This window comes from Lipotes vexillifer, unplaced genomic scaffold, assembly GCF_000442215.2.
Source record: "Lipotes vexillifer unplaced genomic scaffold, Lipotes_vexillifer_v1.1 scaffold205, whole genome shotgun sequence".
Taxonomy (NCBI): Eukaryota; Metazoa; Chordata; class Mammalia; order Artiodactyla; family Lipotidae; genus Lipotes; species Lipotes vexillifer.
Genome location: NW_006781396.1, coordinates 1,049,346 through 1,067,078, shown reverse-complemented (window position 1 = coordinate 1,067,078; position 17,733 = coordinate 1,049,346). Strand labels below are relative to the sequence as shown.

The following is a 17,733-nucleotide window of genomic DNA, read 5'->3' as shown; positions in this document are numbered from 1 at the left end:
AAAGAGTGTTCATGGGGTCAAATGGAAAGTACTTTGACATGGAATGTGGAATGATAAACTGTGTTGGATGGCAGAGAATAGCTGATGGCTGGAACCATATTTTGAACTATAATTCTCACCAAGATTTAAAAAAATCAGTCAGAAACAAAAGATTTGTGTTCTTTTTTTTAAAAAAATGTATCTATTTAATTTATTTATTTTTGGCTGTGTTGGGTCTTCATTGATGTGTGTGGGCTTTCTCTAGTTGCAGCGAGCAGGGACTACTCTTCCGTTGAGGTACACAGGCTTCTCATTGCAGATTTGTGTTCTTATTCCAGTTCTGCCACTAAGTTACCCAACTATTCTAAGCCTCAATTTCCTCACGGATAAAAAGAGCTGCTATAACATCTTATATACCTTCTAGATCAGGAGCTTCCTTGTGGGAATAAAAACAATGTTAAAACTCCATTCAAATTCATGAGTAATAGTATTAGTAATAAGTGCTCTCTGGATCATCCATGTCCCTGCTACTCAGAGAAAACTTAAAAGCTAATTATTACAAAACTGATCAATTATACATATGTAAAAGTCATATCAGTTCCTTGATCTGTACTTAATATTGTTATACATTCAGACGTCTAAGCATTTCAAAGAAGAGTAGTGTCTTCAGATTTCCCCCAAAATGGTAATCAAATGCTAGAACAACAGAGCTTGAAAAAAATGTATAGAGCGTAGGATGCCTCAATTAGACATGCATACTTATCATAAAGCTACTAAAAAATCATGAAGTGTATTTAAACATGCAGATGGAAAGGTTAAGTATAAAGGACATCTAACTAATCTAAGTAATATCAGAAAACTAAGATTTTCATTTAAAAATGGAGAGAAGGGGCTTCCCTGGTGGCACAGTGGTTAAGAATCTGCCTGCCAATGCAGGGGACACAGGTTCGAGCCCTGGTCGGGGAAGATCCCACATGCCGCGGAACAACTAAGTCTGTGTGCCTCAACTACTGAGCCTGCACTCTAGAGCCCGTGAGTCACAACTCCTGAAGCCCGGATGCCTAGAGCCTGTGCTCTGCAACAAGAGAAGCCACCGCAATGAGAAGCCCATGTACCGCAATGAAGGTAGCCCTAGCTCACCGCAACTAGAGAAAGCCTGTGTGCAGCAACAAAGACCCAACACAGCCAAAAATAAATAAATTAAATAAATTAAAAAATAAATAAAATAAAATAAAAATGGAGAGAAGTTATCTCAATGCCAGCTGCAGTGTTAATGATACTTATAAATGCATAAATAATAAAATGGCTAAAGACAGGCCCAGAAACCAATTAGAAAGCAAAATGATTTCAAGATGGTAAAATTTCCCCATGATTTTATTGGAAAATATCAGTTACCAGGAAACTTTCAGATTCCTATGTGGCAGGGCATAATCCTCTTCTCCTAAGAAGGTTATATATCGACATAAGACATGGCCAAGTAAGGTCATGTCAACAAACATTTCCTGAATGTCTACTAGTTGTTTAGCAGTGTGTTAGTCATTGTGAAGTACCGGAAAGGAGAAGATTCAGTTTCTCTCCTTAGGAACTTCACCATCTAGTAACAAGATAAGATTTACACATAAGACACAAAATAAGAAAATATGTAGTTAAGAATGAAATTCTCTCTCAATTTTTTTTTTTTTTTGGCTGCACCATGCGTCATGCAGAATCTTAATTTCCCAACCAGGGATCAAACCCATGCCCCCTTTAGTGGAAGTGCAGAGTCCTAACCATTGGACCGGCAGGGAATTCCCCTCTCTGTTTTTATTTCCTCAGTTAGCTTGGTAAGTTGATATACACCTTAATTTGTCTCCTCACCGGTCAGACTATGTCAGTGAGCAAGACACAGAATTACATTTTAACAACAGCAATCACTTACTGAAAATGTACTACGAGCCAGGTACTTCACCCATATATTCTTTCATTTAATCACTGTAACAACCTCGTGGAGTAGGTATTATGAGCTCCATTTTACAGATGAGAAAACTAAGCGAACATGAAGTTAGAGCTCGGAGTCAAACGCGGCTCTATCTGGATCCAAAGACTGTATCTCAATATCATACTATTTCCTCCTTTTAAGCAGTAGTGCATATTCATCCTATAGGACAGCATTATGTTGTTTTGGATAAACTTATAAAGCAATGGGATTTAATCATATTTGAGTGAGAAGCAAAACTATTTCCAAAGAAATCAACATCATCAATATTAAATGAAAGCCTCATTTGTAACTCTACCACTCAGTATTTCATGTTTGTCATACCATCACTTCTACAGAGCTGATTAATTTTTGACAGTACCAAAAGTTTTCAGGATTTAAGTCTGATTTATGATTCAGTTTACCATACTGAAACAAAATGGAGGACTGATAAAATTTTTGCAAATGGGAGTACTATCTGCAGTGTTTAAATCAGATTTTCAGTGAAATGTGATACCCCTGCCAAAGTTGGGCTGCTTCAAAGCAAGTGAAGCAAAGCTATGGTCCTAGGCTTCAACAATTTAGGGTGCTCACTTTACCTTTATCTGGAAGATTTCACAGCTGTGGAGAAATCCCATACATTTGAACTAGATGAGTTAAGCTGTATCCTACAAGATAGATTCAAGGTTGCAAGGTCTCTTTTCATAGCATTGGCAGCAGCAGCAGTGTGCTCAAGGCTTATGAAAGACTGCATTAATCTGCTCTCCACAGGTGCATAAAACCTCACCTCTGCAATGTTTCAAAGGCAGTAAAGACAATTTCCAGTGGACATCCCCAAGTAACAATTTCAGTGCTCAAATCAGCATTTTTACTCATGTTCTTTGAAAACACAGACTTATCTTTTTCTATCATTATTATTATTGTTAATATTTTGATGTGGTTGGAACCTGAAGTGGCTTAAAAACTATAAAACTCAGCTCCATGCAGTATAGCCCACTTCAAAGTTACTACCTCCTCTGTAATTTGATTTGGGGCAACACTGAAGACCTACTAGGCTAGGGAGCTTTAACAGTCGTTTCTCAAGGACCTGCATTAGGGCTAAATTTTCAAGGGCAATAGCTCGGCATCATGTGGCACGATATGAATGTAATTCTCAAGGTCATGAGAGGGTCTTTGGGGAAAGACATAGGTTATTGCAAAATTGTCACAGTGTAGAAAGTTCCTAACTGTATATCTGGAGGCAATTCATATGACCGGCTTGTATTTTATTTACCAAATATTGATTGAGCCTCTTAAGTTCCACTTCAATGACAATTAAGAAATTCCATTCTATTTGATCCTGTGGCACAGAATGTGTGTGTTCCAGGACACCACCCACAATTTTCATTGCTCCTTCAGACTATACTACAAAGCTACAGTAATCCAAACAGCATACTGGCATGAAAACAGACATAAAGATGAATGGAACAAAATAAATAAACCCACACACCTGTGGTTAACTAATCTATGACAAAGCGGGCGGGAACATACAATAGAGAAAAGACCATCTCTTCAATAAGTGGTGCTGGGAAAACTAGACACATGGAGAACAAAGAGATTAGAACATTCCCTCATACCATACATAAAAATAAACTCAAGATGGTTTAAAGACCTAAACATAAGACCTGAAACCATAAAACTCCCAGAAAAAAACACAGTTTGACATAAATTGTAACAATATTTTCTTGGATCAGTCTCCTGAGGCCAAAGGGAAAAAAAACAAAAACAAAAACCAACAGACCTAATTAAACTTAAAATATTTGTAAATGATGAGACCAACAAGGGATTAATATCCAAAATATACAAACAGTCCATACAAGTCAATATCAAAAAAAAAACCCAAACAACCCAATCAGTAAATGGGCAGACCTGAATAGACATTTTTCCAAAGAAGACATACAGATGGCTAACACGCACATGAAAAGATGCTCAACACCGCTAATTACCAGAGAAATGCACAAATTGAAACCACAATGAGGTATCACTTCCCACTTGTTGGACTGGCTATCATCAAAACATTTACAAATAAATGGTGGAGAAGGTGTGGAGAAAAGGGAACCCTCCTCCTTTACTGTTGGTGCAAATGTAAATTGGTGCAGCCACTATGGAAACAGTATGGACGTTCCTTAAAAAACTAAAAATAGAAGTACCATATGACCCATCAATTACACTCCTGGATATATATCTGGAAAAAATGAAAATGCTAATTCAAAAGATACATGCAACCCAATGTTCATACCAGCACTATTTACAATAACAAAGACATGGAAGCAACTCATGTGCCCATCAATAGATGACTGGATTAAGAAGATGTAGTACATATATGCAATGGAATACTACTCAGCCATAAAAATAAGAATGAAATATAGTCATGTGCAGCAATGTGGGTAGACCTAGAGAACATTATATTTAGTGAAATAAGTCAGAGAAAGACAAATACTGTATGATATCACTTATATGTGGAATCTAAAAATGATACAAATGAATATATATACAGAACAGACACAGACTCAAAGATACAGAAAACAAACTTATGGTTACCAAAGGGGAGAGGAAAGGAGGGAGGGAAAAATTAGGGGTATGGGCTTAACAGATACAAACTACTATGTATAAAATAGATAAACAATAAGGATATACTGTATAGGACAGGGAATTATACCCATCACCTTGTAGTAACCTATAATGGAGTATAACCTGCAAAAATACTGAATCACTGTGCTGTACACCTGAAAAGAACACAATATTGTAAATTGACTATACTTCAATAAAATAAAAAAAAAAGAAATTCCATTCTGTTGGATCCTGTGGCACAGGACGTGTGCATTCCAGCACACCACTCACCATTTGCATTGTTTCTCTGAGTCTAGGAAGAGAAATGAACAACTTAGCATTTTCTCTTCTGTGCCACTGCCACTTTCTCAAATGGATATAAGCTGTTGGCTCCCTGTTGTTTCCCCAGGGGGCTGCAGAGCAGGCAAAGAGGGGCCAGAGAAGAGGAGCCGAAAGACTGTCTGTAAGATTTTTCCTGGCTTCTTGTTCCCACCCTTGCCCCTTGTTGAGAGAAAGAACAGCTTTTTGGAAGGACAGATGGTCTATATATCCATTAGCATCTAGAGATGAAATGATTTAAGGAAGAAGGGAAGTCAGGAAGAGAAGAAAACATGTATTATAAACAAAGGCCAAAATAAGATTAGAAAAATAGTAAAAGGAAAAAGAAATCAGTATCTGCAACTGGGTCTTGATTTATTAAAGTCTTTTGAAGTTAATATATTTCAACAAATGTAAACGTCAACCTTATTCTCTTTCACAAAATTAAGTTTCAGGACACTCTGTCTATCCCTCAGAGTAAACCCTGCCCTTTTACAAGTATTTCAGAATGATAATTTTCTTCATAGACTTTTTCTTGCTTCTGAACTGTACGATTCAAGTAATGCATAGTAATCTCAAGCCACTGAGCTGAATATATCTATGTTTTTCAATGTGACAGTATTTGGCTTTTGAGATCTGAACCATGTCACTGCTGCTACTACCAGGAGTCTCAGAAAAACTGTCTGTTTTGCCATCAGGAGGAAAAATGATTACAGGCAATGTTCTCTACTGCAAAACACCCAGTGAGCATAACATACATTTCACAGTTTGAATATGAAATCTATGTTTCTACAATTGGCAATCGACATCAGAGAGCGCCAGGTCAAACTGCCTGGAGCCTGAATTTTCTTGATCTTTAAATATAAGATGCATCTTCACTGTCAACCCTAATATGATTGTCTTTTGGCTAAGGAAGAAGGCCTACAATTTGGAATGAAGGCAAAATGGTTCAGTGCCCTGAGCAAGGACCAAAACAATCTATTAGCATCTGGGACCATGAGGTTATAGATTACCAAACTAAGCTGCTTGACTCTTCTGCTTCAAATCCAAGGATTCTTTCCATTTAAAATGGTTTTTAAGGGACTTCCCTGGTGGTGCAGTGGTTAAGAATCCGCCTGCCAATGCAGGGGACACAGGTTCGATCCCTGATCTGGGAAGATCCCACATGCTGCGGAGCAACTAAGCCCATGTGCCACAACTACTGAGCCTGCACTCTACAGCCCGTGAGCTACAACTACTGAGCCCGCATGCCCCAACTACTAAGCCCATGTGCCGCAACTACTGAAAACCGTGTGGCTAGAGCCCATGCTCCACAAACGAGAAGCCACCGCAATGAGAAGCCCGCACAACACAACAGAGTAGCCCCTGCTTGCTGCAACTAGAGAAAGCCCGCGCGCAGCAATGAAGACCCAGTGCAGCCAAAATACTATAATTAATTAATTAATTAATAAAAATTAAGATAAACAGGCAGATGAGAGTCAGTGCCTTGGGGTTGAAAACAGAGCAGGCAGCTGTGTATAGTCATAATTTCAATCTAGTACAGTAATATAGGATTATCTCATTTAATTAAGAAAGTTCATGCTGGAGAGCAAATCAAGTGACTAAAAGACATGAGTACCAATCACACAGACCAGAAAAGGATTAACTTTCCAGTCTGATAGTAAAAATTAGGAAGATAACAAGACTGATGTATGAACTTAATACAGGCTAATAAAAATCAGGGTATATTTGACTAAGGGTGTTGGAGAAAAATATTTTAAATCTGGAACAAAGGGATTCAAGGTTTGATAAGTTTGGGTTTCATTCCATACAAGGTAATATATTTAAATGACTAAGAATACAGGGTTTAGAATCAGCAAGGCCTGGGTCTGAATTTCAGCTTGAACCCATACTTGCTGCTGTGACTTACTCCCTCTAAGGCTTCAAAATCTTCCCACTAAAAAATGGAGATAATATTCACAACCTCAAAGTGCTGTAAGGATTAAATGGGATAATGTATGTAAAGAAATTAGTACAGAGTTTGGCGCATAGTTAGAATTCCAATAAATGTAGCAATTAATATTCTTATCACCATGATATCACCTCTCAGGAAAGTGCCTCAATTGATTATTCTGTTCTTAGTAGGTATTAATTAAATTCAACGTACTAGGTCTCACTTTTCTTTTCATAATTGCTTTTGGCCAGTCTCTGTTTACAGAATATTACTTTCATATTTGAAGAGCAGAAAAAGCGAATGCAACAAATTTTATTTATTATTCACAACAGAATAATTTCAAGATTAAACTACTTAGAGGTGGCTGAAGCAGAACAACTTAAGTCCTATAATCTGGCCATATATTACTAGACAGAAAACTTCCATAAAGGAGGTGCTCAATAAATATGTAGCAAGTGAACAGAGACAGAACACCAGATAATTAATTCACAGCACTCTGTCCTACTGTTGAGAGGATTTCCTATCTGAGGCAAGGATTACCTCTCCATTTCTCCCTTAATACCTACTTCCATGATACTGATTTCTGTAAGAATACGCTTGAGAATGTCATTTTTTTTTTTTGGCCTCACCTGAGGCTTGTGGGATCTCAGTTCCCCAACCAGGGATTGAACCCGGGCCACAGAAGTGAAAGCCCAGAATCCTAACCACTAGGCCACGAGGGAACTCCTGAGAATGTCATTAAATATGGCTAATCAGTAACATATTTGAGTGCTTACTAACTTGCCAGGTGCTGTCCTAGGAACTTACCTTATGTAATCCTCACAATGTTATATAACAGGTATTATTATTGTCGTCATTTTATTTTATAGACATGGACACAAAAGCAGAGAGAAGTTAAATAACTTGCTCACACAGTTAATCTGGGGAGAAACTTCTCTCTGGTCTCAATCAAAACAGTTGATTTGTTTTCTTATCTTAAAGGCACCAACAATCATGTTTCCTTTTTTATCCTGGTTACTAAAATCTTAGAGTCAAGTTTGTGGCCCCCCTCTAATAAAAACAGGAATTTATGACATATTTTTCATAATAACCTTATTCCTGGCTTTCTCTGAACCTTCTTCCACCTTTTTTTTTAAAGATTTATTTATTATTTATTTATTTATTTTATTTATCTTTGGCTGCATTGGGTCTTAGTTCTGGCACGCGGGATCTTCATTGAGGCATGTGGGAGCTTTGGTTGTGGCACCCGGGCTCTTTGTTCCTGTGCACCAGATTCTCTCTAGTTGTGACACACAGGCTCCAGGGTGCGTGGGCTCTGTAGTTTGCGGCACGCAGGCTCTCTAGTTGAGTCGCGCTAGCTCAGTAGTTGTGGCACATGGGCTTAGTTGCCCTGTGGCATGTGAGATCTTAGTTACCTGAACAGGGATTGAACCCACGTCCCTTGCATTGTAAGGTGGATTCTTTACTACTGGACCACCAGGGAAGTCCCAACCTTCTTCCATCTTTTAACTTTCATTTCTCAGCCAAGTTTTATTTTACTTTTGTCTCACTGAATATATTCTTTAAGCCTTTCTTAAATCATTTTTGAACAAAGCAGGATATAAAAAATAGTGCTGGACATCTAGGTTTTTTCAATTTTTGGTTATAATAAATATCACCACTGGGATAAATTTTTTCTGTATTTATTTTTTCATCATTATTTTGGGGTTGATCTCTAGAAATGAATTATTAAATAAAAATCTACAGGCTCTTACAATATTTTATTATGAAGTATTTGATATATACAAAATAATATATATATTAGACAAGTCATGAAGCATAATTAAAAAAAACACCCATGAACCTACCACTAATCTGAGAGAGGAAGCATTAGAACGAACAGTTGAAGCTCATCCCTCTGCCTCCCCTAAGAGGTAACCACCACTGGACTTCTTTCTTTATTGTCTTGTTATTTTTGTTTAGTTTAAAACATGTTTGTGTCCCTAAACAATATTATTTATTTCTTCTTGCTTTTGAACTTTATAAAATGGTATCATGCTGGATGTACTCTTCTGAGATTTGCTTTTTTCAATCAACATTGTAGTTCTAGAATTCATCCATGGTGCTACATTTTAAGCATGCTTCTTTCATTTTTACTCTACTATAGGTTTCTAGTATTTTAAAATACCACTATTTATCAGTTTTCCTATAGATGGACATCTGAGTTATTGTCAGCCTTTTGCTATTATGAACAATGCTATTATGAATATTCTTATACCAGTGTCCTGGTGAAACAGTAACAAGAGTTCCAAGTCTAGGGTATATATCTAGAAGTGGAACTACTGGCTTATCAAGGTAATATCTAATTATTTTCCGAAAGAATCACACCAATACTTTTATCAGCCATGTATAAGAGCTCCCATTGCTTCACACCTTCACCAGTACTTGGTATTGTCAGACTTTTAATTTTTTGCCAATCTAGTGTGTGTAAAAATGATAGGTATAGGGCTTCCCTGGTGGCGCAGTGGTTAAGAACCTGTCTGCTAGTGCAGGGGACATGGGTTCAAGCCCGCAAGCCACAAATACTGAAGCCTACACGCCTAGAGCCCGTGCTCTGCAACAAGAGAAGCCACCGCAATGAGAAGCCCGCGCACTGCAATGAAGAGTAGCCCCCACTTGCCACAACTAGAGAAAGCCCACACAGCAACAAAGACCCAACTCAGCCAAAAATAAATAAATAAATAAATGTATTAAAAAAAAAAAAAAGAATAACTTGGAGATATCTTCAAGCTATGTTTCAAAAAAAAAAGGTAGGTATAAACTCTTTAATGCTTTTGACATATATTGCCTAATTAATCTCCAGAAAGATGTATCAATTTATAATCTTAATAGTATATTAGAACACCCTTGACAACATCAGTTATAATTTTAAAAAATCTTTGCTAGAGTAAAAATGGTAACCCATTTTAATGAGTATTTCTTTGACTACTAGTGAGGCTGACCGTTTTTCAAACATGTGTACTGCTCATTTCTATTTCTTCTGCTGAATTTTTTATGTTCCTTGCCTATTTACTTACAGAAGTGCTGATATTTGTCTCATTAATTTATAAGATTAAAAATATTTGCCCTTAATTAATACAGTATAAATTTTTTTACCCATTTTGCCCATCTTTTAATTTTGTTTAAGTCCGTTTTATGTACACAAGTTTTAAATCTTTATTGTGGTGAAACGCATGGATCTTTCTCTCTGCAACTTGTTTCACTGGTTTATATCTAGCAGCTCTTTCCTTGTTAGATAAGAGGCTAATTAAGTATTGACATATCATTTCTTCATTTAAAAAAAGGATACATAACCTAAAATATTAAAACATATTCCTCAGTGTCAATCAATGAAAGTGATTTAAATCCTCAGAACAAAAGCTAAGTTTGTTTTAAAAAGTCCTCCAGATACTACTGAGTGAAGTAAGTCAGACAGAGAAAGACAAATATCATATGATATTGCTTATATGTGGAATCTAAAGAAATGGTACAAATGAACTTATTTACAAAACAGAAATAGTCACAGATGTAGAAAATAAACCAATGGTTAACAAGGGGGAAGTGGGGGAAAAGATAAATTGGGAGATTGGGATTGACATATACATACTACTATATATAAAATAGATAACTAATAAGAACTTACTGTATAGCACAGGGAACTCTACTCAATACTCTCTGATGACCTATATGGGAAAAGAATCTAAAAAGGATTGGATATATGTATATGTATAACTGATTCACTTTGCTGTACAGCAGAAATTAACACAACATTGTAAATCAACTATACTCCAATAAAAATTAATTAAAAAAATAAAATCAACTGGGAATCTTAAAAAAAACCCCAATAAATAAATAAATTAAATTAAATTAAATTAAAAAATAAAATCCTCCAGTCTGTTGACTTTTTTTAAAATTAGTCTTAATGTTTGGGAATTTAGACTAAAATGGGGTCATTTAAGCCTAACTTAACCAGATTCTCCTTATTGAGGGAATAAGCTCAAGGAAATTCACTCCAGTTAACTTCCTTTTTTTGTTTAAAGGTATATAATCAGCTACGGAGTGATGGAGAAAGCAAGAAAAAAATAGTTCAGTTCCAAAGAAAAGAAGGCCTAAAAGGACTTAGTTAGAAAAATTCTTCAGGTTGTTAAAGAATAATCCATTCCCTATTATTCATAATAGCAAATACTTATATAGCACTTATTATGTGCCAGATCCTGTTCTAAGTGCTTTCTATACACTAATTCACACAGCATTTTGAATTATACAAAATTTGTGTGGTTATTTTTTCCTAAGATATGATCTTGATCAATATGAACAAGCCCCCAATTCTGGCAAAGTTAACAGCTATTTAATATTCCAATCAATCCATGAAGTTAGTGTTTCCACATGGAATCGCTATATCACGTTAGTCTCAAACTATTTTTTTCTCTAAGATAACTCTTTCAGCAAGCAGTAGATCTTACCATATCAAATTTCTGTTTTCAACAACCATTTTATTCCAAATCGCAGCAACATGAACAAAACCTTAGTCTTGGCACTATATATTCCTTTGAGATTTGAGGCCCAACATTATTCAGAGCTCAAGGCCATTCTTCTTTTCATGAGATCACAAGAGTTTTGGAAAACAGAAAGACTATCTATTGGAAAAAAATATAAAAGCTCCAATTTTAGGAGATAAGAACCAAGGACTAATCGTGGTAGGAAAGCAAAGTGCTATTTTTTCTCATTTGAGTGTCAGTTTGTTTTCCTCTGACTTCATTATTTCTGCAGATAGCTCTCTGGGATCTACTGTCTAGCTGAAAATACAACATATTTCCATACTGCTTTTGTCCAAGCATTGCTGACAGTAGGTCAGCACTCAGAAAAAAGTTGGAGGTTTAGCATGTTCATTACTTGACACCTAATGACCACTATAAAAGGCCTGATGTGCTGATTTTACCTATAGGTGTAGTGAACTGGAAGGCAGGAACCAGTGTGAAAAGCTGTTAAAAAATAATGATGACAATTAAGGCATACAGTTTACTCTGGGCTTGGTGTATTCATAGTTAATCACTTCCTCATCACAGTGAATGACTGAATAAAGAAAAATAAAAGCCTCAACAAAATATTAGCAAACCCAATCCAGCAACATATAAGAGGAATTAAATACTGTGACCAAGTGAAATATATCCCATAAATGAAAGGATAGTTTAACAACTGAAAGTCAATTAAGGTAAGACATATCAATAAAATAAAGGTCAAAAACTACATGATCAAAAAAAAAATGGGGAGAGAAGCAAACAATTCTTGCTACGATTTTCATATGAGAATACGGGTAATTTCTCCCACTTCCATAATGGGAGAAAAACTCTCTAAGTCAGCAGACAGCAATTACTGGCAAATGATCAGAATATTAAAACTTGCCTAATAGAGGCAAGGAGGATATACATTTTTAGTGGGCCCCAGTGAAACAGCAGGGAAGGGGGCAGAGCACAACTTTTAAAAGAATGACGGAGCCGTTGAGGATATGACAAAGACTGGTTAGAACCGGTTAGGTCTAAGATGGCAGAAGAGTTGACTTCCAGTGGACCTTAAACCTCATTATACGCTCACTGTAATGTGTTAGCATGTTAAGTGACACACCCACCAGCACCATGACAGTTCCAAGGCTGACCATAAAAGGCCAAAAAGTGGGCAGTGGCCCAATTCCTGGAAATCTGCCCCTTCCTCAAAATCGTTGGAATAATCCCCTACTTGTTAGCCTATGAAATTACCCAGCCCATAAATACCAACCACTCCATGTTTCGGAGGCTCTCATCTTCTGAGACGGCCCACACTCTGTCTGTGAAGTGTGTTTCTCCCAAGGCCGTTCTAGCCTTTTGAGATGGACTGCATTCTGACTATGGAATGTGTATCTCTCTAAATAAATCCCACTTCTTACCTATCACTTTGTCTCTCACTGAATTCTTTCTGCAATGAGACATAAAGAACCTGAGCTTCATTAAGTCCTGAGACCAGGTATGTGATCTCAATTAAAAGACAGTGGGTTCAAATCCCAATCTGAGGGCTTCCCTGGTGGCACAGTGATTAAGAATCCGCCTGCCAATGCAGGGGACATGGGTTTGAGCCCTGATCTGGGAAGATCCCACATACTGCGGAGCAACTAAGCCCGTGCACCACAACTACTAAGCCTGTGCTCTAGAGCCTGCGAGCCACAACTACTAAGCCTGCGTGCCTAGAGCCCCCACTTGACACAACTAAAGAAAGCCCACGTGCAGCAACGAAGACCCAACGCAGTCAAAAAAAAAAGTCCCAATCTGAGTTGTGTGGTTTTCACCAGCATGATGCAAATTAGCCATCAACTCACTATAATATGCAATATAAACTCCCCCAAGCTGTGTTCATTATGTACCTAATGTTTTTTGATAACAATAAAATATAAACATAAAGCCTTTCTACGGCAAGAAGAATTCAATCAATTTTAGACATTCTGTATTCTAAAGGAGTCTTTCATCAGCTGTGAAAGGATTTGGAATACCTCATGGCTCTAGGGAAAGGACTTCGTTTTATGCTAAGCATTTGGGTTTTTCCTTATCTTCCCTGTCTGGGATGCTGTTCCCCCTTCTTATCTATATGTACAAACCCTGTCCTTTCTTGAACTTAACCTCTCTTTGTGGCCCTACTGATTATTCCAAAACACACTTGATTTTCCTGGGTTTTCTGAAATCTTACAATAGGTAAGGTCTAGGCTTCATAGAAGAAAATAATTTGCATTATATTTTCCTTTCTTTTTTGAAAGTACATATATCTCTCATAACATTATACACTTCTTTTTATTTTATTTATTTATTTATTTTGGCTGTGTTGGGTTTTCGTTGCTGCATGTGGGCTTTCTCTCTAGTTGCAGCAAGCAGGGGCTACTCTTTGTTGTGGTGCACAGGCTTCTCATTGTGGTGGCTTCTCTTGTTGCAGAACACAGGCTCTAGGTGTGTGGGCTTCAGTAGTTTCAGCACGCGGCCTCAGTAGTTGTGGCTTGTGGGCTCTAGAATGCAGGCTCAGTAGTTGTTGCGAACGGGCTTAGGTGCTCCGCGGCATGTGGGATCTTCCTGGACCAGGGACCGAACCTGTGTTCTCTGCATTGGCAGGTGGATTCTTTTTTTTTTTTTTTTTTCTTGCGTTATGCGGGCCTCTCACTGTCGTGGCCTCTCCCATTTGCGGAGCACAGGCTCCGGACGCGCAGGCCCAGCGGCCATGGCTCACGGGCCCAGCCGCTCCGCGGCATGTGGGATCCTCCCGAAACGGGGCACGAACCCGCGTCTCCTGCATCGGCAGGCGGACTCTCAAGCACTGCGCCACCAGGGAAGCCCTGGCAGGTGGATTCTTAACCATTGCGCCACCAGGGAAGTCCCTAATATTATATACTTCTTGAAGGAAGAGTCCATGCCTTGAATTTTTAACTGTGTCGTACCCAGAGCTGGGCCACACAGCATGTGCTCAATAAATAATTTTGGTTGGCTGATTAAATCTCTGCCTCATTTATAAGACTCACCTACAATTCTTTACTTATCATCTAGTAGGAGCCTAAGACACCCTTTTCAGCCTACACCCTTGAATACCGAAGGAAAGACTGTGCCACTCCTCTAGAATTGTAATTATTCTCAGGGGGAGAAAAAAAAAATCCTAATATTGCCCCTGGAGTTTCAAGGATGTGATTAGCTGTGGGCTCTGCTATGAAGCTCCATTTGCTCCTTTACCTGAGTCCAGTTATACATAAAATTTCTCAATAATATTCAGTTTGCATCTAACAAACTAAAAGAAAGAATAAAAATTGGTAGGTAAATCAATAAGCACACAGGAGGAAGCAGACAAGATAGGCAATGCCAGACTCTGTAGGCCAAAATAATTTGTACTCAGAGTCTGAGAACTATGCTGGAATGATATATTAGTTGAGAAAGGCAGGTACATTTATTCATTCAAGTAAAAACCACAAAAACCCATCAGTAAAGTTTCCCTTCTTCTGTCACTTGGTATTAGAAAACTACTATATCATGAATATTCATAAAATTCAAGCCAGGGTAGATGTCATAAAATCATTATAGTCACACTTTAGTCCATTAGGAAAATTAGAATATTTTGATCAAAACACGGAGACCCACTCATCTAAATTAAAAGTCTGAAATGTAGGATCTATACTCAGTTGAAGGTATCTGCAGGAGTCTTTTCATTTAGTCTTTACTCACTGAAATTCTAGCTTGGTAGCCTCTGGGAAATAACTTTATGCAGTTCTATTTATTCTCCATTCTGGCTTTCTGGAAGAATTAGGGTATTCTTCTTGTGTCCACATCAGAGATCTTGATTATTGGGGTGTATAAATGAATCCAATATATTACAGTGGCAAGATATAGGATCTGCAGTCAGACTGACTTGAGTTTGTTTTTTTTTACAGTTGGTCACTTACCAACTGTAAACTCCTGAGCAATCTATTTCACCTTTCTAACCCTTGGTTCCCTCATTTGTAAAATGGGTATAATAACACACAGCAACAAAGACCCAACACAGCCAAAAATAAAAACAAACAAACAAATAAATTTAAAAAATAGGTATAATGGTGACTATCTCCATTTACATAAGAGGAACCTGAGATATGAAGAGTAAATGGGACAAAGCCAAGACCACAACACAGTCTGGTGGGTTTTAAAATTACCCTACATGAATGTGTATTACTGACATGATTATAGGCATGATAACATTATGTAACATTACTTTTTACTTATTTATATTTTTTACATTTTAATACCTCTGAAAGCAATATGCTTCTTACAATTGCTGTTGGCCAGGCAGCAGTTGTGACATTGTTGTCACTGCCTATACAAGATGTCAAAGCTTGTAGAATGAGTGTCAGTGGCTTGGAAGAAAATGGAAGAAAGTCATTAAATTCTTTTAGATGACAATGGTTAGAAATAGAAAGAGAACTTTCTTTCTATTTCTATTGTATTCTAGGTTAACAAGAAGTTTAGCTGTCTCTGCCAGGCCAATTACATATTTTAGAGACCAACGAGTAACCACTGAGTGAGGTTATATGTTAAATCCCTCAGCACTAAAGGTTTTCTGTTTTTTTGTTTTTATAAGTCACTGAGCTAATTAAGAAGGTTTTTCTTAAATGTTAGTTTTTCATTTATTTAAAAGCAAATTAAGAGACATAGGAGATACTTCTCAATTACGTGGTAGCCTCTCAGTTTTTAAAAAGAGCTAATTAGGAATTCTTCATGCTTAAGCATACGGTTCTTCAACGTGGCAGTTAGTTAAAATAATCTAAACTCACTAGGATACCCTATAAGGCACCTGAAAGTCATTTGAAGTTTGTTCATTTACTTTATGGGTTCAGAGACTACTGAGTCTTATTCTGGGCATGTTTTGAGGTCATTATTTTTAGTTTTTCTAGTTGTAGTAAAGCTTCTTTTTGGTTGCATATAATGGAAACCAACTCAAGTTAGCTTCAGCAAAAAAGAAGTTTACGAGCCCCAAGAAACAAAAGCAAGCTCGTGAAAGGGAAAATACTGAAAGCCAGGACTAGAACATTGTCAGGGCTCTCATTTCTATGTAGCTGCCTCACTCCTCGTTTTCTGTTAGTCTTTCTTTCTCTGCACTTCATGGGTCTACACAGTGGGCAGCAGATGGTTACCCTGGAGTTCTGGAGTTTGTATGTTATAGTGCAACTATCAGAAAAGACCAACAATCCCTAGTACCAATTTCAAATTTCCTATGGAGAAACTGATTGGTACAACCTGGGTTGGGTATCCACTGCCGATCCAATTAGCTGAGGTGGGGGAAGGGAAGGATGATGGAAGGAGAAGCAGTGGGAGGCACAAGGTACAAATATGGCTTCCAGGAGCCCACACCTGTGTTTGGGAGGTAGGGTGGGACAAATCCTGGAGAAGAGGGAATTGTTGGAAGTTGAGTAGATAACCCAAAAGGTGCCTAATTTACTAAAACATAATGATGCCATTATGAGAGAGATTGAGAGGGTGTGTGCATGTGTGTGAACCTTCCTCAAGCTTTTGTCCATATCTGAGGGACTATTCATCACTATTTCCTTAGCATCTAATTTGTGTCAGATACTGTGCCAGTCGCTAAGGAAATAATAATGAGCGCAATACTCTATCAAAAGTTGTCGAGGAGTGTACTACAATGAGGTATCACCTCACACTAGTTAGAATGGGCATCATCAGAAAATCTACAAACAACAAATGCTGGAGAGGGTGTGGAGAAAAGGGAACCCTCTTGCACTGTTGGTGGGAATGTAAATTGACACAGCCACTATGGAGAACCGTATGGAGGTTCCTTAAAAAACTAAAAATAGAATTACCATATGACACAGCAATCCCACTACTGGGCATATACCCAGAGAAAACTGTAATTCAAAAAGACACATGCACCCCAATATTCATCGCAGCACTATTTACAATAGCCAGGACATGGAAGAAACCTAAATGCCCATTGACAGATGAATGGATAAAGATGTGGTATGTATATACAATGGAATATTACTCAGCCATAAAAAGGAATGAAATTGAGTCATTTGTAGAGACGTGGATGGATCTAGAGATTGTCATACAGAGTGAAGTAAGTCAGAAAGAGAAAAACAAATATTGTATATTAATGCATATACGTGGAACCTAGAAAAATGGTACAGGTGAACCATTTTGCAGGGCAGAAATTGAGACACAGATGTACAGAACAAACGTATGGACACCAAGAGGGGAAAGTGGCAGGGGGTGGTGGTGGTGGGATGAATTGGGAGATTGGGATTGACATATATACACTAATATGTATAAAATGGATAACTAATAAGAACCTGCTGTTTAAAAATATAAATAAAATGAAACTCAGAAAAAAAAGAAAGTAGGACAGATTCTTATTGAATGTATGCAAATTATTATGTTGGCAAGAAAAATAAAGAGAC

The 17,733-nt window shown here is 37.5% G+C and overlaps 1 protein-coding gene across 3 annotated transcripts in view; it reads right to left on the bottom strand.

Annotated features, from left to right (window-relative positions):
* MICU1 (mitochondrial calcium uptake 1) overlaps nucleotides 1-17,733 on the bottom strand; it is a 219,321-nt gene that overhangs the window by 44,695 nt on the left and 156,893 nt on the right. The gene's annotated exons all lie outside the window — the stretch shown is intronic.